We start from the raw sequence: 27533 nt of genomic DNA, 5'->3' as shown, positions 1-27533 counted from the left end.
TTTTTGATGCACAACTGCGTTGGCGCAGTTGTGCGTCAAAAAGTATAAATATGGCCCTAAGTCTTATGTATCAGAAGCTGCTGGTCTGCATTTTCACATGGCCTGCCATGTATGGCATTCCATGCTCCCTGCCTTACAACCCTGGTGGATGTTTGGCAGTGGTTGCCTGTAGATCAATCAACATTACTCCTTTACCTTTGGATCCTTTTTTGATGTGTGGAACTCTTAGGCTTTACCATAAACATTTCAGGATCATTAGCCCTTCCAGGCATTTTATGCTATAGACCACTGTGAGAAATTGGGCTGTTGGTTGAAGGGGTCTGGGCCACTCTCATGTAACAACCCCAATTCTTGTCATGTTGAACCACAAAAGTCAAAACCCTCTGGCAGCTTTACACAAAGCAGCAGGTGTGTAGCTCTGTCAGTAAGATTAAGGGAGTGTGAGTTTCAGATTTTCTGACAATCAGGCTGGCACATGATGTTTAAATACATCATGCATGCAACAAGTGGGGTGCATGAGAAGGGCTGAAGGAGCAGTGGAAAGAGAGAGGAATGCAGATTGGTAGGGGTACTGGGTGATTGATCCTGTGAGACCGGTTAAAAACCATAAGTCCACACCAACCACAATGGAGTGCGAGCCAGACACAGGCACCAGGTTAGTCCGACTGAAAAAGTGACCTTCTAAAGTCCGGCACAAGGAGTTCTGTCTGCAGTGAGGAGGCTGCAAGGCGCAGAGATATAGCATCATGGATGGTTGTTGCTGTAGCGCGAAGAGCAGGCAGGATGTGGAGGACCATTGTCATGGGAGATATGTGTTGGCATCACTGTGGGCAGTTGATACTGTAGCGCGAAGTGCAGATCTTGCGTTGCTAGTTGTCACTGGCAGTCACTGTAGTGCCAAAACTCAGGTTTGCCAGATCTTTGGGGTAGCGAACGGTGCTGACAGAAAGATCTTGGCACAAACAGGCCTGTTCAATTTCTCCTTTTCTCAAGAAGGAGCTCAACTGATGCCACACTAGGGGTCCAGGATGTGGGATATACCTATTGGGATCAGGAATGCATTACAGCAGAGGTCAGCAGGACTCAGGCAGGTCCCGTTGCAGGTCCAGTTGCAGAAGGTCAGTTGGGCAGATTAGAAGCCTGTTAAGTCCCTGTAACTGAGAACAGGAGATCAGTCAACTGATCCTCGGAGTCACTCAGCCAGAGATGAAGGCAGTGGGTCCAGTCTTCCTTCTCAGCAATCAGATCAGGCCTCAAGCAGCATAGCAGGTGTCCTTCGTCTGTAGTATCCACAGGCCCAGGAATGTACTAAAGGGTGGTTTGAGGGTCCCCTTTTTAGGTCAAGCATAAGCATTCGACCTAGTGTATACTTTTAGTATACTTCTTATGGCTTAAAACAATTTAACTTGTTGGTTGCAGTGTCCTTTAAAAATTCTTGCAGAAGGTCAGTTCTGCCTTTTCTCCCTTCTTTTTCTGTTTCAGAGCAGTGACCAATTACTGTAGTGTTCCAATTTGGTTTATTTATCTGTAGAAGTGATGGACTACTTTTGTCATTTCCTTGTTGCTCACTTTTCACTATGGGTGTTTGAGGCTGGTAGCTGCCTGTTTTTTATTGCAGCATTCTGTTCCTCCCATCTCCTCTCATGTCGCTGACATGTGTTTTGGCTTTATGTGCGACATTACACAGTGCTGTACTCATTTACCTCTGGCTCCTAAATTAAGCCTAAAAAAGAAACACCCGTGGGTAACCTTTTCGCTTCTCAGTCTTGCGGGTAGGGACAATATGGTGGTGGAGGCTAAAATTCTGCAGGATTCAGGATGCAGGGATTTCCTAAGCCCTCCCTCTCCTTTGTCAGGCTCTCTACCCTCTGGTGCAGGAGGGGCAAAGATGCTGTAAATTAGGCATGCACAAGCAGTGATGGGCTGCCGGAGGAGAGGCTCACACATTTCCGAGGCAGCAGCACACCTCCCGGGCAACAGGCTTGTCAAATGGGCAATCATGGTTTCATCTACATGGCTGCGTACCAACTTTCTTCTTCTGGCACCGCTCTCTTCCGACAGTGACCTCTGATTGCATTCATTTTTTTTAAATATCTTGAGTTGAACTTAACATCTGTGTTTCTCTGCTTCAGTGCACAGCAAAGATTGAAACTCCTTTAGGAGGCAGAATAAACACGTCCGGCAATATTTTTTTCTTACTCCTAAAATAAGCTAAAAAAAAAAAAACATGGGTAGGTAACCTTCTCACTCTCAGTTTTGGGGGTGGGGACGATATGGTGAGGGCGGTTGAAGTCCTGCGGGCTGCCAGACACAGGGATGATGCTGTTAATTAGGCATGCACAAGCAGTGATGGGCTGCCAGGGGAGACGGTCTTATTTGGGGGTCATGACATGGTTTACCGGGATGTTAGAAACATAACTGAACCAACTCCTCATCTGCTGCCCCATCTGTGGGGCCTAAAAAATAAAGGCCTTCAATTGCATTTTTTTCTGATTTCATATTATATTAGAAAGCCATGCAACAAAACTGCAGTGTCACACTGGAGGGGCAGTGAGCGTAGCTTCTGAGGCATATTTTGGGATATCTACTAGCTGCTATGTGGTATATATGTTTTATAGGATATCGAGTAAAAGTGGTTTGAAATATGTATTGTTTTAATGCAAACACTGCTGTAGGAGACACATAGTTTCCTAGTAAGCTGGAGGCCGCCTTGTTCCTCTGTGGTCAGAATAAAAAACAGAGCAGACATGAAACCTTCACCATAATTAGCACCTCCAGGGCCTGCAGTGTATCTGTGGCAAACAAGTGACGCCTCGCCTCTTTTGAGTAACAATTCATTAGGAGCAGATATCCCCAGTGTGTGTTACATCACACAGGGCAGCCATAAATTGTCATCTGTAAATCCAGAAAACAACTCCATATCAAAGAATGGCCAGGCACAGCAAACGTTAATAATATAATTTACTTCCAAGTTAGCAAAAGAGCTCAATCAGTTATCGCGCTTGCTACTGATCTGTGTGTGCAGCAGGTGAAAGGTTTGAATACTAGTAGCTTTTTCACACTCGTGATGTCCATAAACTTAGCACTGCTGGGTTACACTAATATGATAATAATAATAATAATAATAATGATAATAATAACAATAACAGTAGTAGTAATAATAATAATGATAATAATAATAATAATAATATTATAAAACTACAAGCAGAGCATTAAGGACAACTAAGTCTGTGGCTCAGTTGCCAAGCAAGTCCATACTTTTACTGTACTTGTAATTCTGGATTTATAATGGAATAGCTAGGCCTTTAAGTGCCAGGATTGAAAGTAAAATCTTGGACTCAATGAACTACTCAGATATGGACCTTCCAAGTTTGAGAGTTGTCCATCAGACTATAAGCTCATATCGCACAGCTCGCAAGTTGCCCATGTTTGAAAAGCCCATCCATGCCAGGTTTTTGGTTTGTATTATGGCACCTGTAATATTTTTGTCTATTTTAAAATCAGCACTGCAACTCCCGGAAGGCAAAGAAATAACATCGCCCAGATAAGACATGGGAAACTTGAGTTTATCATAGGGCCACGTAAAAGAAGAATGGTATAATACAAAAATATTTTGCAACTTTTAAACATGTGATGAATGGGTTGCCAGGGTACTCTCTAGATCCAACAGGTGCAGTGTTTGAAGAGAGCCCTGTTCCCCTTTCTCTTCATTGCAGTTTAACAAGTGTTGGTCACTGGTCAGTTGTGTACCAGATTTGGTGTTGTGATTCCTATCTGCCCTGTTGTAAATAAACAGTCTATGAATTTACGGCCCAAACTTTGTGTTTTACTGAAGGCCATCATACTCCTGCTTCTCCAACTGTGTTCATTATGAGCATTAATGGACTGTGAAGTGATAGGTCTATCTGTTCCTAAGTTATACCAAGTAGATATGCAGAGGCATAAGTATTGTATACTGTACACTACAATTTTCAGCATTCTGGGCCATGATGCCTTTCCGCTACCCATCCTAAAGATACCTATAGCACTCCCTCCCTTTAACAATCCATAATTCCCCTACATTTGGGACTGCACCACTCACCTGAGGATACCTCAGTACTCCACTTTCATCAGGCATGATGTTGTAACCACAAGTCATAAGTGCATAAAAGGCATTTGTAATTTACCACACCACATAATTCCACTACACAAATATACTCCACACCACACAATTCCACAAATAACAATTCCAATCCAACCTGCATAATTCCACTCCACACCACATACTTCCACTCCACTCCAAACCAAAACACATGGGTAAAAGACATTATAATAGCTCTAACTCTGGTAAAAGTGAGACCAATTGCATTGCAAATGCTTATTTTACCTTGTGCCCACTTTAAAGTGGGAGAGTCTTCCCCCTACAGATGTGTCTGGAATGTCCTGCTTCTCTGCCATGGTCCTAGTCCATCTAGGGACACAATAGGCTGGTGTAAAGTCCTTTGTGTGTGAGCTGAGCCAGTGCCTTTTGAAGTGCAAGTGTGGTGGTGACAGCTAAACTCTACCATTAGGCCAGAGATTGCTGATCCTGCCACCACCCAGGTCATCCTTTGTGATACTGTCTGAGAGAAATACATGAAGGCCAACTATATCCAATTATATGACCCAGTAACAGGCTGCAGGCACTAAGTATGGTTAAGACAAGAAAATGCTAAGTTTCTAAAAGTAGCATTTTCAGAATTTTTACTTCACATCCAACTTTACCATAAAAGAGGATTTTTGAATTACCAAGCATGACTTTCTTGCCTGCTGCAAATAAAAAGTTATAATTTATTAAATGTAATATGATAACCCAATATTATTCTATAGGAGAGGTAAGACTCACAGTAGTGAAAAATAATTTGGTGAGTTTTCCGGTACCGGCTAAGTAAAACTTGAAGGTGCAAGTTCAACTTTGTAATTACAATTCATCCTGTTCCATGGGCGGTTTAGAGCCTACTTTAGGGTTGACATATGTAATAGAAAGGGCATTTTACGCTTGGCACAGGGGTTATTTCACCAAGTTGAATTGGCAGGTTAAATCTGCTGTCAAGCTGCAATGACAGTCCTGGGAAATGTTTTAAGGAAATACTTAAGTGGTGGGCACAATAAGTGCTGCAGGCCCACTAGCAGTATTTAATTTATCAACCCTGAGTGTATGGTTGCAGAATTTACCATGTACTTATAAGTAAAAGAAACATGTATTTCAGGTGTAAGCCATTTTTACTGTGTTGTAGGGAGTGAGCACTAGCCCTTTAGCACTGGTTGGCAGTGGTAAAGTGTACAGACTCCTAAGGCCATCAAAACAAAGTCAGAAAAATAGGAGAGGTGAAGGCAATATGTTTGGGGATCACCATGCTGAGGGTGACAAGTACAACACTTCATGGTGATTTTTGTGAGGTATTTGCTTACTTTTTAGCTCCGCTGAGGATAAAAAACCTCCATCTAATTGTCTTGGAAAAATCTAACATATGGCAAAAGCACATGATGATAATCTAGCTAAAAGTCCTCTTTGGGCCCTCATAGATATGAATTTAGACCAGCTAGCATCTAGTCCCACACATAAAACAGGCCATACTGTAGATCTAATTTGTGTCCCCAACTACTTAATAAATAGCCTCCCCCATCTCTTCTTCTTGAGCTGACCATTTTCTTTATTGTTTTACCATCCTCTCCTCAGGATTGTCTGCAAGAAAGTAAATAATTAATTATTTCTCCAAATCTCAGTACTTACGGCACAAGCTCAGGCAACGAGACCTGGAGAAGATCCTTCTAGCCCACCCAATTTACCCGAATGGCCCCTTACATTTAGTGGATTCCATGGACAGTCAGGTCTCTGATTAGATTGTGGCTGTAATTGAGTCAGTTTTACCAGTCAACCCTCCTCATTCACACCCTCAATTCCCTTCTGGTCCATGGCAAAACATGTTGAAGGGTTTAAATTACACTGCAAAATAATACATCAAAGGTAGAGAAGCAACTATGCTGAGTCAGCCAAACTCTCAGGGAAGCACTCTGTACATACAAAAAGATTACACTAAAAGCAAAAGCACACTGCTTTTCAATTAAAATCTTAAAGGACCAGAATCTCTCTAGATAATTATTTTATGTGTTCTCCCCTATTCAGGTCCCTGAATGTCTCTCTAGTAGTCTAGAACCTTTTCAACTACTGTGTAATAACCCGCCAAACGCCTTTAGTGAGAACATTAGTAAAACCTGCAAACTTTCTCTCCAGCTAACAAAGACATCACTGAGTGCATCATTTCAGGACCCCCTGTCTGTTTGCCATCTCCCAAGCTCACTAGGTTCAATCCCTTCCTGCCAGAGAACTTTTCTTGTATCCTCAATCAAATCTTCTGTCACGTCATGTCCAGTGCCCTGCCTAACTCTCCTAACCAATCCTGGTGCTGCTGTCATGCTGTTACCCAGCATAAGAGAAGCTCCAGTATTGGAGGTGGAGGCCTCTCTCAGCGCTCCCCGGGTCACTGGAGGCTTGTGCATGCTCTCAACCCAGCTGAGTTGAGTGAGTTTATAGCATGAGTGAGTTTATAGCATGAGTTTATAGTGCGCATGTCAGGCTGCCCATCCCGAGAGGGCTGGCCAAAGTGACATGCGCACTATGAACTAGTGCACAGGCAGCCAAGCCCACCCCTGCTACCACTGACTATGCCCCACCTCGTCCTGATACTCGGTTCAGGATGGGTTGACAAACAATAAAATTGTAATAAATTCACTTTATTACCATTTTGTTTTTCGTCTCTGGGGTTTTCTTGTGCTAATTTAGTGGGGCAACGCTCCTCCGGTATAATGGAGGAGTAGTCCCTGGCCTTTCTCCTGATCCAAGTCGCCTGCTGTTTTAAATACTGCATGTGACCCTGCATCGGAGGCGGCAGAGTACGTAAGGAGAATCATCAGTTATTTACCTCACTGATCCAAAATTATTTGAAGCTCATTATCAACAGCGACTAAGACGACCAATACCATCAACACTAATGCTACCACAAATACCACAACATCGGCACCATTACCACCATCACTAGCAAGCACTGGCGACTGTCACATTAAACCAAGACCCCTTTACGCTGCCAATAGTTGTTTTTATAGTCTTGAACCTAATCTTAGCTGTGATATGATATGGAAATGTTTCTGGCTTATTAAAAACATGTTAACATAAGGTGTATTTAAAACGAAAATTCAGAAATGTTGAGCTTTTATTTTTGTTGCAGGAAATGTTACTTTTTAAACAGAAAATTAAAAAAATAAGGATGGCTATTTGTAATAACGTTTGATTGAAATTGTAAACACTTGAACGCTGTCTCGTGACAACAGCCAGGGAGAGGGGAAGAGAAGGAGTCATTGTTGAGACTGGATGCAATTTTTGTCCCGTGATTTCTATTCCGATCGACATACCAACAGATGGAGAAGAGGCCTTTCATATCTGCAGCCTCCTGCCAAATCAATCCAGAGATGCCAACGTGATTACTGATGACAAACTATGCAGCCTCGATTTGGAGAGGCGAAAGGCAAATATGGTACAAAGCACTCGTTCTCGTTTATCCGCCAGCCCTCCATGAACATTGCAAACATTTTTATTTAGATGCCATAATGAATGCAAACTCAGCAGACTATCAGAACCGCACAGCAGTGCAACTGTAAAGTGCACTGCTGAATGTCCTTGTATTTACAATGATGAAAGGCCGACCTAAAACGGAAAACATTATTTTTAACAAAGCAGCTTGCAAATAATGTTACAAAAATGGAATGGGGCATTTGATAGGAGATCCACCGGTGCTGTTTCAGTAAACAAGACATGGAATAATTCCCAACTCTATACTCAGTGTGTACAATCTTCCGAAAATAAGTAAATACACGGTTTTGAATTTCTTGCGGATAAAACGACAAATGTGTGACAGTGCTAAAATAAAGTTTTTCTCATAAATACCAGACCATAAATGCAACCTGTTAGATTGTCCTTCTATGGTCACCTTGGAAGGATGCTTGAGACAGTTCCTTTTTAAGATATAACGGCCCAGATTAACCAAACTGCTATGGAGCGCAGCAACCAATGCTCCTGCCCTACATGAGAGGGGGAGAGCTGGGAAACGCCATATTTACCGAGATATGTCACTATTTTGCTCTCTTTCGCTATAGCACTGGTGCGCAATTGATAACGCATCCTGTCTTAAATAATTAATTAGTCTGGGACTCGTTTTACGGCAATTAATCTTTTGACCCTGATTGAAGACACCTTAGGACGAGACAATTAATCAACATAGCAATCAATAGATCAATAACATTATCAATATTCACTATAGCAAATCGATTCAAATTGGATAATGGCATAGGTAAGAATCAAAACACACCAAGACCTCTCAGTCATGAATAACCACACAATATTTTGTAAGATTTATGATATTTATTCCCTATTGATTACACTCTACTAGCAAGTTTATTAGTCTCAAAACCATAATACACGTTAACACTGTTATAATATGTCAACTCAAATAAGATTTAATCAAAGCAAAAATCATAAACATTAGGACAAAACACGACATCAACATGGATTAATCTTAGCAGAGTATGGTCAGCGCATTATTCAACAAAGAATAGATTCAGTCGTTTGTCTATTTGTGTCCGTTTAGTGAACTCCTTAACTACCCTCAAATTAGCATTAGCATGTTGGGCTTCATGCAAAACAATTTAGCAACACAAATTTAGAAAACATCTAACTATGGTCTCTATCAAAAGGTAGCAATTGGTACCTAGAAAGGAAAGGCAAACCGACAATTTACAATTTCATTATCATATAGTTACCCTCCGTAATGGGTCAGCATACAGAGTCAGTCTTCGTCCTCAGGACATCAGTTGATTCGCCATCCGCCAGGAAACTCAGCAAAGTTTAGCAGGACAGGCAATAAGGGAAACTTACCCCATAAGGAGGATAAGTATGAATTGGGCAAGACAAAGGTCAGGATGATTCGAAGGTTCAAGCAGCAAAGTCAGAGTGACAAAGTGGCTGGGTAATAGCAAAAGGCACATAATGGCTATAGAAAATGGTTCGGAATGGCTGCTTTCTCCTTCTGTCAAACGATTATATCAAACTTGTTGTACAGTCCCCTAATTTCCAATTGGGCAAGTATTGGTGCACCATTATTTCCATCCAATGATTTACTTGTCGCCTCATTAAGATTGTCACCTTAGAACAGTTCTCACGTAGTTTATTGGCTTCTGTAATTGACGTCTCCAACGGGTAGAATGTCAGGTACAATTTCATGTTCTCGCAGTCCTCTCACAGTCCTAGTCAGTAGTTCCATTGTCTATACCAGTTCAGGCGACCTTGTACCTGTTGCAAGTTTACACTGTTGCAGTCAGCAAGAATGTCTCCTTGAGCAAGTCGAGTCTCATGAGAAAGAATTTACTACGGTTACACACATCTTCTAGTCTTCTGGAAAAGTACGGCTGCATGTCCTTCAGCAAGTCAGCACATTGCACGTTAGAAAACACATTTAATATGAAACCAGACAGCTAGGCCCCAACTCATGCTAACTAAGGCCTAGTGGTTAATTAGCAAACCCTTAACATATAACTCTTAATACTAATACAAATCATACATTAGTACATTAATGTTTCACTATTAGTCAGTTTCAATTATCATCGTATACATTGGTGGCCACTCCCCGTGGGCACATTTCAAACACACCTTTAGTAAAAACACAGCAATACAGTCTTCTATGCGGTATCATTAGGCACTAATTCGCAAATATTTCATGCTACTTTTTGATTATAATAACTACACTCCAACAATCCCTCCTCTGATGACACTTGTCATCACACAAATCCACACTTTGCTTTTCTTTCATTTGTTCATTTCCCTCATTTCAATTTGTTCTTTTTGTTTTGCCTTTTCATATTTTGCTCTGAACATTTTCTCCCTTTTCTTGTCTTCCCTCCGTTCTTTGTATTTTACCCAATTTACTTTACTTCTTTCGCAAATTTTGTTCAATAACCATAGTCCGAATAAACAAGCCAAAACAATTACTATTCCCTGTATTAGTTTTCCCAAGAACCAATGCCAAAGACCACTAAACCAGCTTCCCACACGCGCATCCCTCTCCAACCTTTTCCCAGACTCCTGGTTCTTTCAGTTCCTTTAAATCTGCACTATCTCTTGTTAGGTTAGTAAGCATACTTGTAATCTCATTACTATTATCTGGAATATAAGCACAACTGTGGTGCTCATTAAGTATCTTACAGACTCCGCCCCTTTTCGCTAAAAGAATGTCTAAAGCAAGCCTGTTTTGAAGAGTCATAGCCCTCTCCGCAGCAAGTTCAGTATCCATCAGGAGTATAGCCCATGTGAAGTTTGTCAGCATGTTATCCACAATAGTAGCCAACTTTTGAATCTTTACGGAGTTCAAAATAACTCCCACTGAAGGAATTATTGCTCCAAATATGTCTCCTACTACACCAGCAGCAGTTTCTCTCTTTTGTCTGGCACAAAGCAATTCTGTCACTTTCCGAAATTTCTTTAAATCGTCCAGTTGATAGATCTTTGGAAAAACTATTCCCAAATAACATGTCCCATACCATCCCTTTGGAAGACGGTAATAAGCACTAAGCCCACAAATATAATAGACCCCTGGGATCGCTTGATCCATTCCATTTAGCATGAAAGTCCATTTATTCTGAAACAAAAACACATGCTTACACTCACTCGTTCCCACAAACACAGTGTCAAAATATGACTTCGGTCGCATAATGCAAAGCCTACCTACATGTTTCGCATCTAAAGCTAGCTTCCCTTGTTCTCTAACCTCATTATTGCTATTATTAAGGAATGACCGTTGTTGCAAGCCCTTTTCTAATTTCCCCTTTAAAACCCTCCTTCTGTCTTCAATGTGATCTAAAAAGCTATTTTCTACAGGTGTAAGCAAGCATGTCAAATTATTGCGGTGCGCATATGATGTACTAATTGTCATTCTAGGCTCGAAGAAACCCTTAACCAGCTTCATGGCATAATATTTAGCTACACTATTCAAATCTTCTATGATATGCACATATGAAAACACTAAATCATAATTCGAATAAAAATATTGCACTTCTTGATTATAAAAACGCGTTAGTAGCAGACTTCAACTAATCCCGTACGTTAATGGCAAGCTGTGATAGGTAACTCCCTCCTGGACCTAAAGAGGAATATGTGTACACACATAACAAGCCTTTGCATCCATAGTGTCAAAATACTCACTCAGCAAGCGATAGAAAACGTTAGTAGACAGCTCCCATTTTGCATTACTCTCGTCATGCAAATACATTGTATCCTGCTCAAACCTGTCCCACGGTGTTAATGTAGCAGTTTCAGAAACTGTAGCATTGTTAGCTTCACTTTCATCTACCAGATACATTTCCACAAATATAGCTATAATTAATACCACACATAAAACAGCCAAAGCAACACCCAAATATTTACAACGCTTATTTCCCTCAACGTCATCTCCTGACCTAGGCATGATCTGTAAAGAATCAGAAAGTAAAGTACTACAAACGTAATCAACTAATAGGAGGATGGTTAGTAACTCTTTTACGCAAAAGTCTTTTCCCAGCAAGTATTTACAGCTTTTTCATTCACTCCCAGGGTCCTTTGTCAATCCAGTTAGCAGCTTGTCACAATCAGGTTTTTCAAGTCAATTCAGGTTAACAGTGTCACATCCGGTAATTTTCATTAGTCTCTTTTCTCAGGTTTCCCTTTATTCAATTTCAGCTTAACACAATCTCCTTTATTTGTAGCCAACTTCAAGTACCATAATATTGACCTGGAACTTCACGATCAAAACAAAAAGCCAAGAACTCTTGTTGCCACTCAGCTGTTGTTGCATAAGCCCATTCAGGACCCGCGTATCTTCTGTTTGCAATTCTCTTTCTTTTCAATTTGTGGTCACCCTGCAATTCTCCTTCACTCAAATCTTCCCTCCTTGTGGTATCAACCTCTTCCTCTATTGTTTCGTTGATGACTACTTTCCCTTTTTCAGTTTATGATCCTGGCCCCTTATCTCCCTTCAGTATCGTTTTGCTGTTTGGCTTTTCAGGGTGCTGTTCAATGCCCTTCTCTTGTGCTATGGTGTTTTCTCTTGGTGGATCTGCAGGTGGCTCAGGAGGAGTCTGAACACTTTCATTACCTTCCGCCTCAACTCCCTTGCCTTCTGGGTCTGTCAGGGGTTCAACTTCAAACCTGTATCTGTCTGTTTCTGGGAGAACCTCTCTTTGTGTCGGTTCCCCTGGTGCCTCAGTTGAGATAGGCTCACCGTCACCCTTCTGGGTCTCGTTTGCTGTTCGAGTGACCAGGCCATCCTCAACGGGCTCTCCTTCAGTCTCAGTTCCCCTTTGATTACTCTCCGGCCCTGAGACTTCCTTTTCTGTAGCTGTTAGTTTTGACAACTCAATTTCCTCATCAGTTGGACACATCACCTTCTTTGTGTGACTGGCGTGTATCCAGTTTGGAATTCCTGCACATTTCACAGCAGTAGTAGTTGTCAGTATCACTTGATACGGCCCCTTCCAATGTGGCTCCAAACACGACTTCCTCACGTGTTTCTTGACAACAACCCAGTCACCGGCTTTCAGATTGTGACCTGGATCATTTATCGGTGGCAGTGTGGTTGCTTCCACCTGGTGAGAGAAAAAGCGGACCACGTCAGCCAGACCCTTGCAGTAGTCCAACACCATATCATCCGTGATATTCACAAGAGCATTTGCAGGCACTGCGGGCAGTCGCATAGCTCGCCCCATAAGAATTTCATGAGGAAACAGTCCTGTTTTCTTGTTGGGTGTATTTCTCATTGACATTAGCACTAAGGGCAATGCATCTGGCCATTTCAGATTGGTAGCTGCGCACATTTTTGCCATTCTCGACTTCAAGGTACCATTCATCTGCTCCACTAGTCCTGAGGCTTCAGGACGGTAGCTACAATGCAACTTCTGTTCAATGTTCAGTGCGGCACACAAGAGTTTAACCACCTCATTGTTGAAGTGACTTCCTCTATCTGATTCTAAAGAGATCGGAAACCCGAAATGTGGTATCAACTCCCTAAGCAGCAACTTCACTACGGTGAGACTGTCATTCCTACGTGTAGGGTAAGCTTCAATCCAGTGACTAAAGATGCACACAATCACCAACACATACCTCAGACCTACACACACAGGCATCTCAATAAAATCCATCTGCATCCTGCTAAATGGACCTCCTGCTCTCCCAATGTGGCACAAATTCACCACAGTCCCTTTCCCCGCATTCATCTGTTGACAGATGATGCACATGTGACAGATTATTTCTGCAGCTTGTCTGAATTTTGGATTGAACCAATCGACTTTGAACAACCTGATCATGGCGTCTCTCCCAATATGTGCTTGACCATGGTAAAACCTTGCAAAATGTGACAAAAGACTGTTTGGCAAAACCATTTTCCCCTCATCCGAAACCCACAAATCATCAGGTCTTTGTACACATTGCATTTTAAGCCAAGAACGTTTCTCTTCTCTGCTGGCACGTCCCTCCAGCAATTTTAACTCTTCCACAGTGTCAACCACCCTCAATGCATAACCTGTGCATGTTTCATTTTCACTTTCAGGTAACAATTCCCACTGATCCTTGAATGATATACAGTTCAATGCACAAAACCTTGCGACTTGATCTGCATATCCATTTCCCATTGACACAACGTCTTGTGATTTAAGAGGAGCGCTGCATTTCACCACGGCAATTTCAAGAGGTAACTGAATCGCGTGCAACAACTCCTTCGTTTTTTCACCATTTTATACTGGGGAACTGGAAGAGGTCATGAAACCCCTCTGTGACCACAACTGGCCAAAATCATGGACAATTCCAAATCCGTATCTGCTGTCAGTATAGATAGTCACTGTTAGTTTGTCAGCGGCATTGCATGCCCGAGTAAGAGCAATCAATTCAGCCACTTGAGCAGAATACACTCTCTTGAGCCAAGATGCTTCTAGGATACCGGTGATTGTACACACAGCGTATCCGGCTCTTAGTACTCCCACTGAGTCCCTCAGGCATGAAACATCAACAAAAATAATGTAATCATTTCCCTCTAATTGAGTATCTTTAATGTCAGGTCTTGGTTTGGTGCACAGTTCTGTTACCTCAAGATAATCATGTTCTACTTCCTCAGCATCATCAACATTTGTATTCGCATTAGGAAGTAAAGTTGCCAGGTTTAACACAGTACAGCATTTGAGTGACACATTTGGTGACCCCAATATAATTGTCTCATACTTGGTCAATCTAGCATTTGTCATGTGCTGGGTCTTGGTTCCGGTGAGTATATTTCAACTGAATGTGGGACCATTACTGTCAAGGGATGTCCCATCACTATGCCTTCACACTGAGTGAGGCTTTGACCAACTGCTGCAACTGCACACAGACAACCCAGGAAGGCTGCTGCGACTGGGTCCAAAGTAGCTGAAAAATAAGCTACTGGGCGGTTTGCACCTCCATGGACCTGTGTCAGGACAGACAGAGAACAAGAATCACTTTCATGACAAAACAGTACAAAAGGCTTTGTGTAGTCAGGCATACCTAAAGCTGGAGCCCTGCACATACACTCTCTCAATTCAATAAATGCTTTCATCTTTTTCTCAGACATAGGGCCTGATTCCAACTTTGGAGGACGGTGTTAAACCGTCCCAAAAGTGGCGGATATACCACCTACCGTATTACGAGTTCCATAGGATATAATGGACTTGTAATACGGTAGGTGGTATATCCGCCACTTTTGGGACGGTTTAACACCGTCCTCCAAAGTTGGAATCAGGCCCATAGTTAGGGTATCCGGGCCATCTTTAACCTGCTTGACAGTCAACCTCACCAAAGGCTTAGAGATAATCGAAAAGTTGGGAATCCACTGGCGACTGTAGCCCACCATTCCCAAAAACATCCTCACGTCTCTTTTGGATGTCAGGGGACTCATCTGTAATATGGCTGTCACTCTTTCTTTGGATATTCGCCTTGACCCCTTCTCAATCAGGTGGCCTAAGTACTTCACCTCTTTCTGACAGTACTGTAGCTTCTTTGGGGACACTTTATGTCCCTTCTTTCCCAAATGATTCAGTAAGGCAATAGTATCATACCTGCACTCATCTTTCGTTTTGGATGCAATCAACAAATCATCAATGTACTGTACTAGAGTCGAGTTAAAAGGCAGTTCCAAGGACTCCAAATCCTTCTTCAATATCTGATTGAAGATGGAAGGTGATTCTGAAAACCCTTGAGGAATTCAACACCAACTGTAAACCTTGTCCAGGAATTTAAAACTGAAGAGAAATTGGCTGTCCTCATGAAGAGTCACGGAAAAGAACGCTTGAGACAAGTCCACAACTGTGAACCATTCCGCATCACATGGGACCTGAAACATAATCACGGCTGGATTTGGCACTATGGGACAACATTTTACCACTATCTCATTAATGTTTCTCAGGTCTTGGACAATTCGAACTTTCCCACAAGGCTTTCTCAATCCCATCATTGGTGAATTACTTGGGCTGCTCATCACTTCTTTTAGAACCCCTTGCGTCACAAAGTCTGCAATTATCTGTGTCACCTGTATAAGGACATCTTGTGCCATGTGGTACTGCGGTACCTGGGGAAACACAGCATTTGGCTTCTCATCTACTTTGACTGGTTCTACTCCTTTGATCAGTCCCACTTCCTTTCTTGTCAGGTCCCACACCTTCTCTGTCACTGTTCCCTGTAATTCTGTTGGCAAATCGGTCACTGTGAACATCGGGAAGAAGCTTATCAAAGGGTACTCCTCATCTGTGGTCAGCGTCTCAGGCTCTGAGACCTGACCATCGTCTCCTTCATCATCACTGTTTGTCTGCACCTCAATTCCTTCATTGGAACAGGTGATCAAACAGCTCGTCTTGCACAGCAAGTTTCTTCCCAGTAGGGATACGGGACTTGAATCACAGATTACAAACCTGTGCAATCCCTGGAAGGTACCAATCTCAACCTGAACCAGATCTGTAATCGGATTCGTCAGGAGCTGATTTGCTACTCCTACCACCTTTATAGTACGCCCTGAAAGCGGCAATTTCTGAACTTCTGCACCTCTGACTGTAGAGCGTGTAGCTCCTGTGTCAACCAGGAACGAAACCTTGTGACCCATCACCTTCCCCTGCACATAAGGTCCCCTCTGATCTACTTCTAGGGACGCTGTAGGCCTGCACTCCTCACTATCTGAACAATCATCCGACCAGTCATCGTTTATTCCATTCTCACCACGCAATGGGAACTGTTGTACTGTATTATTTTGACTCATTGTTTTGCCTGTGACCTGTTGAGGAAGCGTCACCTGTTGCTGTCCCATCGGAGCTAAAGGCAACTGCATTTTCTGTCTAGGTACCATGGGAACCTGCTGTTGTATTTGCTGCAACTGCGCTGGCTGAACACGTGGCATTTGCATTTGTTGTATGGGCTGGAGACCCTGCATCTGAACCATATTATTCTGGAAGTTTGGATTTGGACCCGTCATTCTTGGACCCCTCACATTTTGAAATGTTCCGACATCATTGCTTTGTTGAACAACACCATCCTGCACCATCATTTGGCACTCTCGCTTCCAGTGTCCCATGCCCCCGCACGCATGGCATGGTGACATCTTTTTCATCCCTTGCATGTCATTTTGAACCACAACAGTATTCAAGTCTGGACCATGGTTCACAAAACCTCCCCGGCCCCTGCCTCTTGTTTGCGGCTGGAACATTCCGTTCCCTTGAGGCTGCTGTTGTACCATCTGCTATACTCCATTTCCCTACATCCCTGCCTGAGCTGCCTTAATTTGCATCACCATCACCTTCTCTTTCAGCTTTCTCTGCTTCAATTCAATCTCATCGCTACAGTATATCGCATACTGCAACACTTCATCAATCGGTTTCGCTTGCCAACAAATCAAATGATTCTTAATCATCTGGCTAATCTCTGGCCTCAGTCCTTCAATGAACCTGAACACAAGGTGATTCATGTCTTTTGTTTCTATGACCTCCGTGCCACTATAGTGTTTGAATGCCTTTAACAACCTCTCATAGTATGCATGTATCGACTCTTTGCCTTCTTGTGCTGTTCGATCAATTTTCTGCCAATCAATATTCTGCGGTGACACCTTCTGCTTCAAAAACTCAATCACCTAATAGTAGTATTTCATCACCTCAGGAGACGGTGCTCCTGTAGCCCTGTCCCTTGGCTGTTCTGCTGTCGGTCAATCCACACTCCTCTTGCACTCAAACCACAAATCGGCTGGAACTATAATCTCAAACAGTGTATTCAAGTCTTCCCAAAGACATTTTGCAAGCTTCACAAACCTATCCGTTTGCTGATACCACTCTATCGGCTTTTCCCTCAACCTGGGATAATCATTTGTGAATGACAAAATGTCACCTCTAGACCATGGTACATGAACTAGAACCCCTCCAGCGGTCTCCCTCATCGGTAACATCTTTATTGTTCCTGTGTCTGGCACAGCTTTCGACCGCAGCTGTTCCAGGCAGTCACTTTTCCTCTTATCTCTCTTCTTCGCCCATCTGCGTTCCCACTTCTCTAATGCTCCCCAAACTTGAGCACTCTGTAGTATCTCTTTGAGGTGTGCCTTCATTCCAGTGGATCTCATGTGATCAAAATCTTTAGGTTCGAAGTCTAACCTATAACTCCTCTTCAGATGCTTAGTATTGTCTAAGGCTATAGCGTATTTGTCTGCCACATGCGCTAACCTCTGATGCACCTTACTCACCTCTTTGGTTATTTTCTGGCACAGATACCTCAGTTCTGCCTTAGTGTATGATTCTAATCTGTTCACTCCCATAGTCCCTTCAACTAGCTTTGCTGCTTCCACACCCAACCTCACAAAATTCAGGCATTCCTCTCACTCTGACTTCTTTTCTGTCACAGGAGTAGTCTGTGGAGTGTTAAGCTTTCCCAACCATTCGTTCAATTTTTGCGCTGTCAAACCTTGCAATGAGATATTTCCAGCCTGCACCATTGGTGATTGTGACGTGTTTGCACTCATTACCTGTGGGGTTAGTAGACCCAAACCTGCTTTTCTCATGGTCTCTAAAGGAACCCCAGTCGGACTGAAGTCCAACAAAGATCTAGATCTCTCGACTGTCTGTTCTCCCGATGTCATCCCTTGGAAACTTCCCGTGAACCCTCCTCTTATCACCTCTTGAGTCATTACTCCTTGATCACATACAATAGGCTTGGCCTGCGCATATACCGGTACTGGCGGACCAACGGTAATCGGCAATGATATAGCGGCTGGTGCCTGTCCGTTTCCAAATCCCGATAGAGAATTAACTCCCATAGCTTGATTCATCATAGGTGCTGTAACTGACTGCGGTCCTGCGACCGAAGTGTAATTCGGGACCACCTGTTGCTGCGGTTGGGGCAGCAATTATGGAGTTGGCTCAATCTGCATTAATTTTTATCTCGTGTATACTGGATCAGGTGGCACCATCAAACTTGTAGTCGTCTCTAATACTGGAACATCAGGGTAGAGCCTCTGAATTGGTGGTGGCTGCAACTGTATCCGTGTGTCTGGTGCAGTGGATACACTAGCACCATTCTGTATCGGAGCTGAGGTGATAACATTATTTGCCTGTGCTGCGCTTGTGGCTCCCTGATTTTGTGTCGGATTTACAGGACCTGCACTAGTACTCAGTCTATTGTCATTCATGGCATATGGTGGCGGTCGATCATGTAACAACTGATTAAGAAACTCATCATCATCCAGATCGTCTGCATCTACCCAAGACTTCTGAGTCTCCTTCTGCTTGCTAGAGCCCTTGTCTGTTTTACAAGTGGCCTTTCTTCCCTGTGTTTCGGCTTCTTGAGTAATTGCCGGAAACATCCAAACTCCGTCTATTATTTCCCTTCTCCACATCCTGGTCTCACTATCCCATCTAGCTTCTGCTAAGGTCTTTTCTGCTTTCCTCATTCTCCGCTCGAATTTCTGTTGCCTCTGTCGTATGGTCATTAATTCCCAAATCGTTAACGCCTCAAACTGAGCTGGTCTCGGAGGCGGCTTCTGCTCATTTAGTCCTTTCTGCAAATTTTCTAGGACCCCTATATTAAAGGTTCCATTCTCTGGAAATGCCAAACACCCATCTTTCTCTGTTAATTTGAACCAATGCTTTAGCCAAAGGCAGGGCGCGACTCCCTTCTCCTCCATTACGGCATAAGCCGGAGTATCCTCTGGTGGTGTAGGCTCCCCCACACTCACTGTAATGTACGCATCTCCCCTCAAAGCACTCTTTAAAACCTCGAAAAACTTCCTTTTTTTGCGTCCTTTTATTTTCTTTAGAATCGAATCAGGAAGTGACTTTAGTTCCCAGAATACTCTTCACCTACCTTCTCAACCACTTGCCTCTCACAGGTGGTTGACAATCCGTGCACGACCCATCTTACTGACTGACCTATCACAGCGCGGCTCCAATGACGTCACACACACTGCGGCTGACAAAGTCTTGGGGCTTGTCGTCCTGACTCCAAATCCACACAAAACTAATGCAATATATTGCGAGCACCTTAACAACAAACTCAATTTTGCCGGTTTACTACAGGAAGGGTAACACAATCGCTTCAGAACTTTACAGAGATTTCACTTGAAGCCTCTGCCACTACTCTCTCCTTCTCAGATCCCGCACCCGCAAGCCAAATTTTACCCGCAAATTCTACTCTCGACTTGTCAATGGTTCGTTCTAGTGCACTTTAGAGCTTACCAAATCTCCATCGAAGGTTTCACTCACACAATTTGACTCAAACTCGACTCGTCAACCACGCCTGATTGACCTATTAAACCGCGCAAATTACAACATAAACCAAGTGTCTCATACACTTATCAATATACTCCGGAGTCTTAGACCACACCGGGTCCGTACATCACCAACAACCACGTGGACAATTTTTTAGCACAAAGCGCCACACTCACATGAAGTTCACTGACTTCCCTACTCTCATACTGCAGAGTACGCCCACTCCTACTAAAACATTACCTGGCCTAAATTCTCACAATCCTTCACAATTCACTTGCGATATGCATAAGTTGAGCAAGCTCAAATTCTACCTCACTCAAACTATCGCTAGAACTCCAAGAACATACCCAACTCACTTCAGCAAGCTCCGAGATTTTGTGAAAGTCATTTGGGACTTAGAGGCACATCATACCTCCAATTTGCATTATCTCAAACAATAATTCCAAAACAATGGTCCCTCGTCCTAGGGCCCCAAAGGGCCTAAACCGTCCTCTGCTACCAGAACTGATAACGCGTCCCGTCTTAAATAATTAATAGTCTGGGATTAGTTTTAGGCCAATTAATCTTTTGGCCCTGATTGAAGACACCTTAGGATGAGACAATTAATCAACATAGCAATCAATAGATCAATAACATTATCAATATTCACTATAGCAAATCGATTCAAATTGGATAATGGCATAAGTAAGAATCAAAACACACCAAGACCTCTCAGTCATGAATAACCACACAATATTTTGTAAGATTTATGATATTTATTCCCTATTGACTACACTCTACTAGCAAGTTTATTAGTCTCAAAACCATAATACACATCAACGCTGTTATAATATGGCAACTCGAATAAGATTTCATCAAAGCAAAAATCATAAACATTAGGACAAAACATGACGTCAACATGGATTAATCTTAGCAGAGTATGGCCGGTGTCATCTGGCTTTGTCGTTTCACAGGATTCTACCAGAAATTCGCTCTTAGGGGCCCAAGAACTGGACTGGCACCCTCTGGCAAGCTAGAGTCCACAGCAGGCGGACTCAGAGATTGGTTAGTGAAGCCTTTGCTGTCCTTGAGGCTTCAAAAACAGGAGGCAGGCTCAGTACAAGTCCTTGGAGATTCTTCTCAAGGATGAATGTACCCCAAATCCAGTCTTTATCCCCTTTTACAGGAGAAGCAGCAACTGCAGGATAGCTCATCAAAGCACAGTCGTACGCAGGGACAGCAGTTCTCATCAGCTCTTCAGCTCTTCTCATTGACAGAGGTTCCTTGTGGTTCCAGAAGAAAATCTTGAAGAAATCTAAAGTCTGGGGTTTTGGCTCCAATACTAAAATTATTCAATGTGCAATTAGCTCTGGAGCTTTAACTTCTAGTGGTCTTCAGATTTACCGAAGCAGGTGAGAAAGGAGAATCTAAACTGAAACTGAAGTATATTTCCCCTCCTCCCTACAACATTACCTTGAAAAATGATAATGAAACAAAGCACTGGAGAATATTGCTTAGGGTAAAAAAGTCAGCATTCTTCAGAGTGAGAATGCTTTGAAGGTGAGTGTCAGGGAGCTCTAAAATATTACATCTGGCATCATGTTTACTTTCCTCTTATACATCTTTATAAGGAACTCTGAGCTGAACACATGTGGAGCCCCTTGGGAACACAGTTCCGAAACTTCAAAACGTAGGCTTCATCTAGGTCTAATGAAGAGATGAGATTAGTCTTTAGAGGCACAGAGAAATCACTTTGTACAATCGTGTTCCTCTGAGTATGAATGTGGTATACCAATTGAACCTTTGAAGACATAGAAACAACAATTTAACCATGAAAAAATGTGCTAACTTAGTAGTATGTTTGTAACTCGTGACAACGTGCAATAGGAAGTCTGAGAGTCACCCAGCAAACTACTGAAAATTATTCAATATGTAATCAGCTCAAACATTTTACCTTCTTATGGTCTGCATGATCACTGAAGTAGGCAATAAAGAAGAATCCAAACTAGTTCCTACAACATCTGTCTGAAAATGTGTAATCAACCAGAGCACAATAGCATGGTGTTTAAGGTGGAAAGAGTGTGTTCTGCAAAGTCATTTTTTTTTTAACTTGGGTGCCCGGCAGCTCTAACATATTGCATCTAGAGTTATCTTTAGTTTTCTCTCTTACATCCTGAGTACAAAATTGAATTGCATCCTAATTGGAACACCTTGGAAACACATTTCACAAAGGGTCTATAGAGTTGACTTCTGCTAGTACTACTAAAGGAATGAGAGTAGACTCTCAAAAGTGGGCTAAAATTTTACTTTGCACTGTGTATATATATATATATATATATATATATATATATATATATATATATATATATATATATATATATGTAAATATGAGTAAAGTGCAAAGTACAATTTTATATTTTACCTATTGGTGGTCGCCACTAGGTAGTTATAGTTAGGACCATATTTCAAATGTTCACAAAAAAATAAGCTGGTTAGTCTTGTGAACTGAAAGTTTCGGTGTTATCCATCAAGCGGTGGTCGAGAAAAAGGGGGGGTCAAAAAAGTTGTGTTTCCCATGTGAATTGCCATTGGACCTTTAAACACGACTACAGCTCCTACAGCAGGACTGAATTACACCAAATATGGCAGAATGCTAGCTTTCGGTACACAGGTTGCGCTTTCACTTCTTTGGTGTAAATCCTTTCAGTAGGTTTGGAGATATTAAAGAGAAAATACGTTTGTATATCTCTGGACGTGGAAACTTTGCAAATAATCACGAGTTCGTAAAGGGAAATGCACAGCTCTGAGTGGCTGCAAACACTTCAAACCAAGAAGTGTTGGCAGCCATCTTGGGACTCGGCAAAAAGGAAAGAAAAAGACAAGGAACCAGGGTAGAGTCACCATGACCACCTAGCTCTGGTGCTGTGGTCCCAGAGAGACCACCCCAAAATAAAAAGCATTTTTTTAAATTTTCACCATGATTCACAGCGGATCCAGTGAAAATTTAAAAAAATGAAGCGAGGGCTCCTGTGCTTCTTTATTCTGCAGCCCCCGGGTGGGCCAAGTCCCGGGGGCATTGCTAATTTAATGTGAGTGGGGTGTCCAGCCCCCCCACAGCCCCAGGACTGCCACCTCCCCGGGGTTTTTATCACATTGAGTGTGTGGGCCATCTGCCCCCCCCCCACAGCCCCAGGGACCGCCACCCCCCTGGAGCACTAAAGAAATCGAATGTGGGGGGCTACCCTGCCCCTCCACAGCCTCAGGGACCTCCACCTACTCAGCGCACAAAACAATATGGTGCGAGGGGGCACGCATTCCCCAGCAGACCTGGGGACTGCCACCTCCCTGGGGCAGGGGGGCTGCATAACCCCCTGCAGTCCTGTGGCCACCACCACCGCGGGCACAAAATGAATATGATGTGAGGGGGGCATTGTGGAACCCCTGCAGCCCTGGGGACCACCACCTCCACAGCGTTTTTACATATATAAAAGGGGGACTACCTAGCCTCCCTGCAGCCCTGGGGACCGCTACCCCCCGGGGCTTCAATGCAAAAAGTGAAGGGTGTCAGTTTTAGACCCCCGTTTCCCGTGGACCACCACCTCCCTGAGGATATGCTTGTTGGAGGGGACCATGTGGTGCCCCTCAAAGTGCCACTGATGGGCCTGGGGACTGCCACACCCCAAGGCTGTTTCCTGCTATGTCCCACGGTACCCAACCCCAAGACATATTTTGCTTTTGCCTGGCGGAACCTTAAAGCAAACAAAGTCCTGTTTCCTCTCAGTGGGGCAGGCAGGTGCACAACACGGCGTGCCGTGTGCAATGCACACAGGGCAGACCGGCGCACAAAAGGTCTGCCACCTTTCGCTGTCTATGGCCCTGGCCTGAAATCAGGCCGGAGCCATAGACAGCGAAAGAAAGCTGCAGTTTCAGGCCTCTTGTGCACTGGCCTGCCCACTGTGCACTGCACACAGGACAGGCCAGTACACAAGAGGCCTGAAACGGCATCTTTCACTGCCTACAGCCCTCCTGAATGCACCTGATCTCAGATCTCAGAGGTCCGACCCTGCTTAGTGCTTCTGAGATGGGCGCATTCAGGAAGACTCAGCGTGTCACGGAACTCCACCTCTGCGAAATTCCACATAGTTTTTTTTTAACTCTATGTAATTCTGCTGAGCCAGACTCTGTTTACTACCAGCCCAGGCCTAGTAGGGATACCCTAAGCCCTTAGCCTTGGTGCAAGGGCCCCCAAAGGACCTGCCAGGGCTTAAAAAATATATATATTTTTTTAAATCTTGGAAAAATCTGCAGCTGGATCCGTGGATTTTTCAGATTTTCTTTTTTTTAAAGTGTGGTCTACCACAATCGTCCTTTCATTTGCCACAGGATAGGCTGGGTCTGGGGGCATTTGGGGCTATCAAAAATGAGGGGGCACACGGGGCTATGGTTAGTCCAAGTAACTATAACTTGTGCCCTAAGGTAACTAGAACTTGCGCACTCGCCATGCACTGCTAATTACCCCACATATTACATCACTCATGACATCTTTGATAACATTATTGATAATATCAATGTAACATTTGCAGTAAAATTATTTAGAAGAAAACTGTGCATGGCGGGGGTGCGAGTTACAGTTACCTTAGGGCATTAGTTATAGTTATATCAGCTAACCATAACTGTAACTGCTGAATTTCTATGAGTTTGTTTGAGTAAATTCAGATCCTAACTTTAATGTCCCTGTAACCTTTGGTATTTTAAGTGACTTTTTAATGTTTTTTAAATTCTATTTCCTAACTATAACGTCCCTATAACCTTTGGCTTTCTCATTCAGTGACTACATGCACACACACATGTATATAAATATATGGTATATATATATATATATATATATATATATACATATACATATATATATATATATATATATATATATAAATGAAGAGTGGGCCACTTCCTACCCTTAAAAAATGTAACATTAAATTTTTCTTTTTTGAAAGACATCCCGGCTACAGTTAAAAAAAAAAAAGTTGCTTTATTTAAAAGCTAACACAGACATGGTGGTCTTCTGTCCCCAGCAGGCCACCGTCCCTGTCTTTTTTGCGATTCCTAATGGGTCAAAAATTGACTCCTACCTCATGAATATTAATGCAGTAGGTCAGTCTGAGACCGACTGGGAATTACAAATGGACCTCAATAGATTTTCGTACTTGGAAATTGCAATTTACTAATTGCGATTCACATAGAATCACAATTAGGAAATGTCAGTTCCTAACATACAATACATGTTACCCCTAATGCACTAATTGGAGGTCACTTTTATATTTGGTGGTCGGGCCTATTGTCTGACCATGTTCCTGCGGTACCATCTAACATTTAGAGTCAATGAGATTTTCTTCTGGATTTTATTATCAGCAAGTAATCTTTTTCACTTGTTTTGTTTGGTTGTTCCCCTCACTCAATAGCACAAGTGAAAGAACACGTGGCTAATTCAATAAACCAAGGTACCCAAATTTGTTAAACACATGATTGCGTTTAACAAGCAAACAATGTCTTTTATAAGCAACAGCCTCTTCACGTTTTTTGTGCAATAGCTGCGACCATTAACATGCTGATGCGCAAGTCCACATCTGAGGTTTTGTGAACACAAGTGGACTGAGATCAATATAGCTAAAGGGTGCAATAGATGAGTGATAATTAGGCAATATATTAGTGTCTTTTTGTCCGAGAATGCTGGGCATGAATCACAAGTTACTGATGAATACCCTCTCATATAAGGCGATGCCATGGTAACGTCGCATAGAGAACAGTTAATATTTTCTGTAATGGTTTGAAGAATGGTACCCTTATTACAGTGAAGGACTTTCACTATTAAAACTTATAGAAAGGTTATTGAAAGACCACATGCTGTGCTCGGTAGTTTGTACCAGTGCTAACCGTCCACACATACATCAATGAGTGCCCTGTTGGAGCATCAGACCTTAATAAGTAAACTTACAAAGGGACGTGAATAGGTCGATGATCCTTTTTACCAACGCTTGAGATGTTCCCACAATAAAGACTCAGTAACAACACAAATCAATAACCAAATGTCAATTATCAACAATAATCAATAACAGTAGTAATCAAAAAGAGTCAGTAATTGACACACCACGACCTTTCAGTCATGAATAATCACACCTTTATGTAAAAGTTTGAATATTTATTTCCCTATATTAAGAATGCTCATGTCGTGTAGGTAAATCTCAAAATCAAATGATAAACATACATGTCTAAAGAGGGAAAAGAAATGCAATCTCATCAAGGCTTGAGCTACTACACATTCCAAAAATTACAGTACAAATTAATAGCAAGAATAATTGCACAAACAATAAACAATATCACATACATTTATATTGAGCAAGGAAGAGACACCAGTTGTTACTCCCTATATTGAACTTCATTAGTGAGAACCTTAACTAACACCTGATTAGAATTAGCAGGTTGCGCTTCATTCAAAATGATTTTAGTCAACACAAATTTGGAAAAACATCTAACTATGTCTCTGTCAAAATAGTGCGGTTGGTACCTAGAAACAAAAGCAAATAAACATAGCAAACAACATTATATTCAAATACCTATCCTCAGTTTGGAACAGCAAGCAGTGTCAGTCTTCGTCCTCAGGACATCAGTTGGTCAGCTGGATTCAGCATCTGAGTTCAGAAAAGGCAAAGCCTTTAAGCATTAAAGAAAACACATCTCTTTTCAAGACAGAAAATGGGCAAAAGCACAATGCCAGAATGCGGTGATAAATGATGAATGGCAAATGCGCAAAAGGTGTCTTCGCCTCAGTGCAGTCTGGTTAAGTTAGATTTCCTAAAACTACTTCTCAAATCCCCATTGGTCAAGGGATCGCATGTTCACACTTTGTCAAATAAAACTAAAACATCCGATCTACATTTTTGCTAGTACATGGTAGCATTGATGATTGGCTCCTCTTGTGATGTTCTCATTATACGGCTCGTTGGGTAAAAATATTGTTGCAGCTTATACTCTATTTAGTATGGTCTTTGTTTTCTCCTGAGAAAGTCAGTCTTACACACATTACTTTTACAATGTTTCATTCTGCAGGAACAGCATATTCTAGCAAGCAGTTCTCATTAGAAAGACTTTTAGCTATGAGCACATTAAGTCAGCACAGTGGAAAAATCACAATTTAATTCTCTAAGACAGCCATTTTATTAAAGGCTTAATAAATGCAGCTTGACATGAGGCTGTGCAACTAGGCCAAGACCTCCACTAAGTTAAGATTTTCAATTAATAAAGCAATTACAAAATGCATAACCCCTAATATGATGTATTACTATATTAATCAAACAAATGCTCAATATTTCATATTAATAAGCCAATAATAAGTACACTTCGTGAACATTGGTGGCCACTTCTCATGGTCATACTTTCAAGTGTGTGCATTATTTTTCCTACGTTATTATATTTTCTATGAAAACTCGACACTCAAGATACATGAATATTCATTAATAATTCTGTTAAAAACCCCTGCGCTAGGAGCTCCATAGGACAGAGCAGCATTAAATGCCACGGCCAGTTCATGTCCTTGGGGGCATTTCGTACTGGAATTAGTCTATAACCAGACAGGAGAGATTAGCACCAGCCCTTCAGAGGGCGTTACTTTCAAAGATCACTATCAGCTTAAAGAAGGATTAGGTGAAACATTAAGAGGCAGC

General features: G+C 42.4%; 1 protein-coding gene across 2 annotated transcripts in view; it reads left to right on the top strand.

Annotated features, from left to right (window-relative positions):
• The window catches only part of GPC6 (glypican 6), a 3616389-nt gene that overhangs the window by 1735444 nt on the left and 1853412 nt on the right, over positions 1-27533 (top strand). The window lies entirely within an intron of this gene.

Source organism: Pleurodeles waltl, chromosome 8, assembly GCF_031143425.1.
Source record: "Pleurodeles waltl isolate 20211129_DDA chromosome 8, aPleWal1.hap1.20221129, whole genome shotgun sequence".
Lineage (NCBI taxonomy): Eukaryota > Metazoa > Chordata > Amphibia > Caudata > Salamandridae > Pleurodeles > Pleurodeles waltl.
The sequence above is the reverse complement of the archived record's forward strand: the minus strand, read 5'-3'. Positions and strand labels throughout refer to the sequence as shown.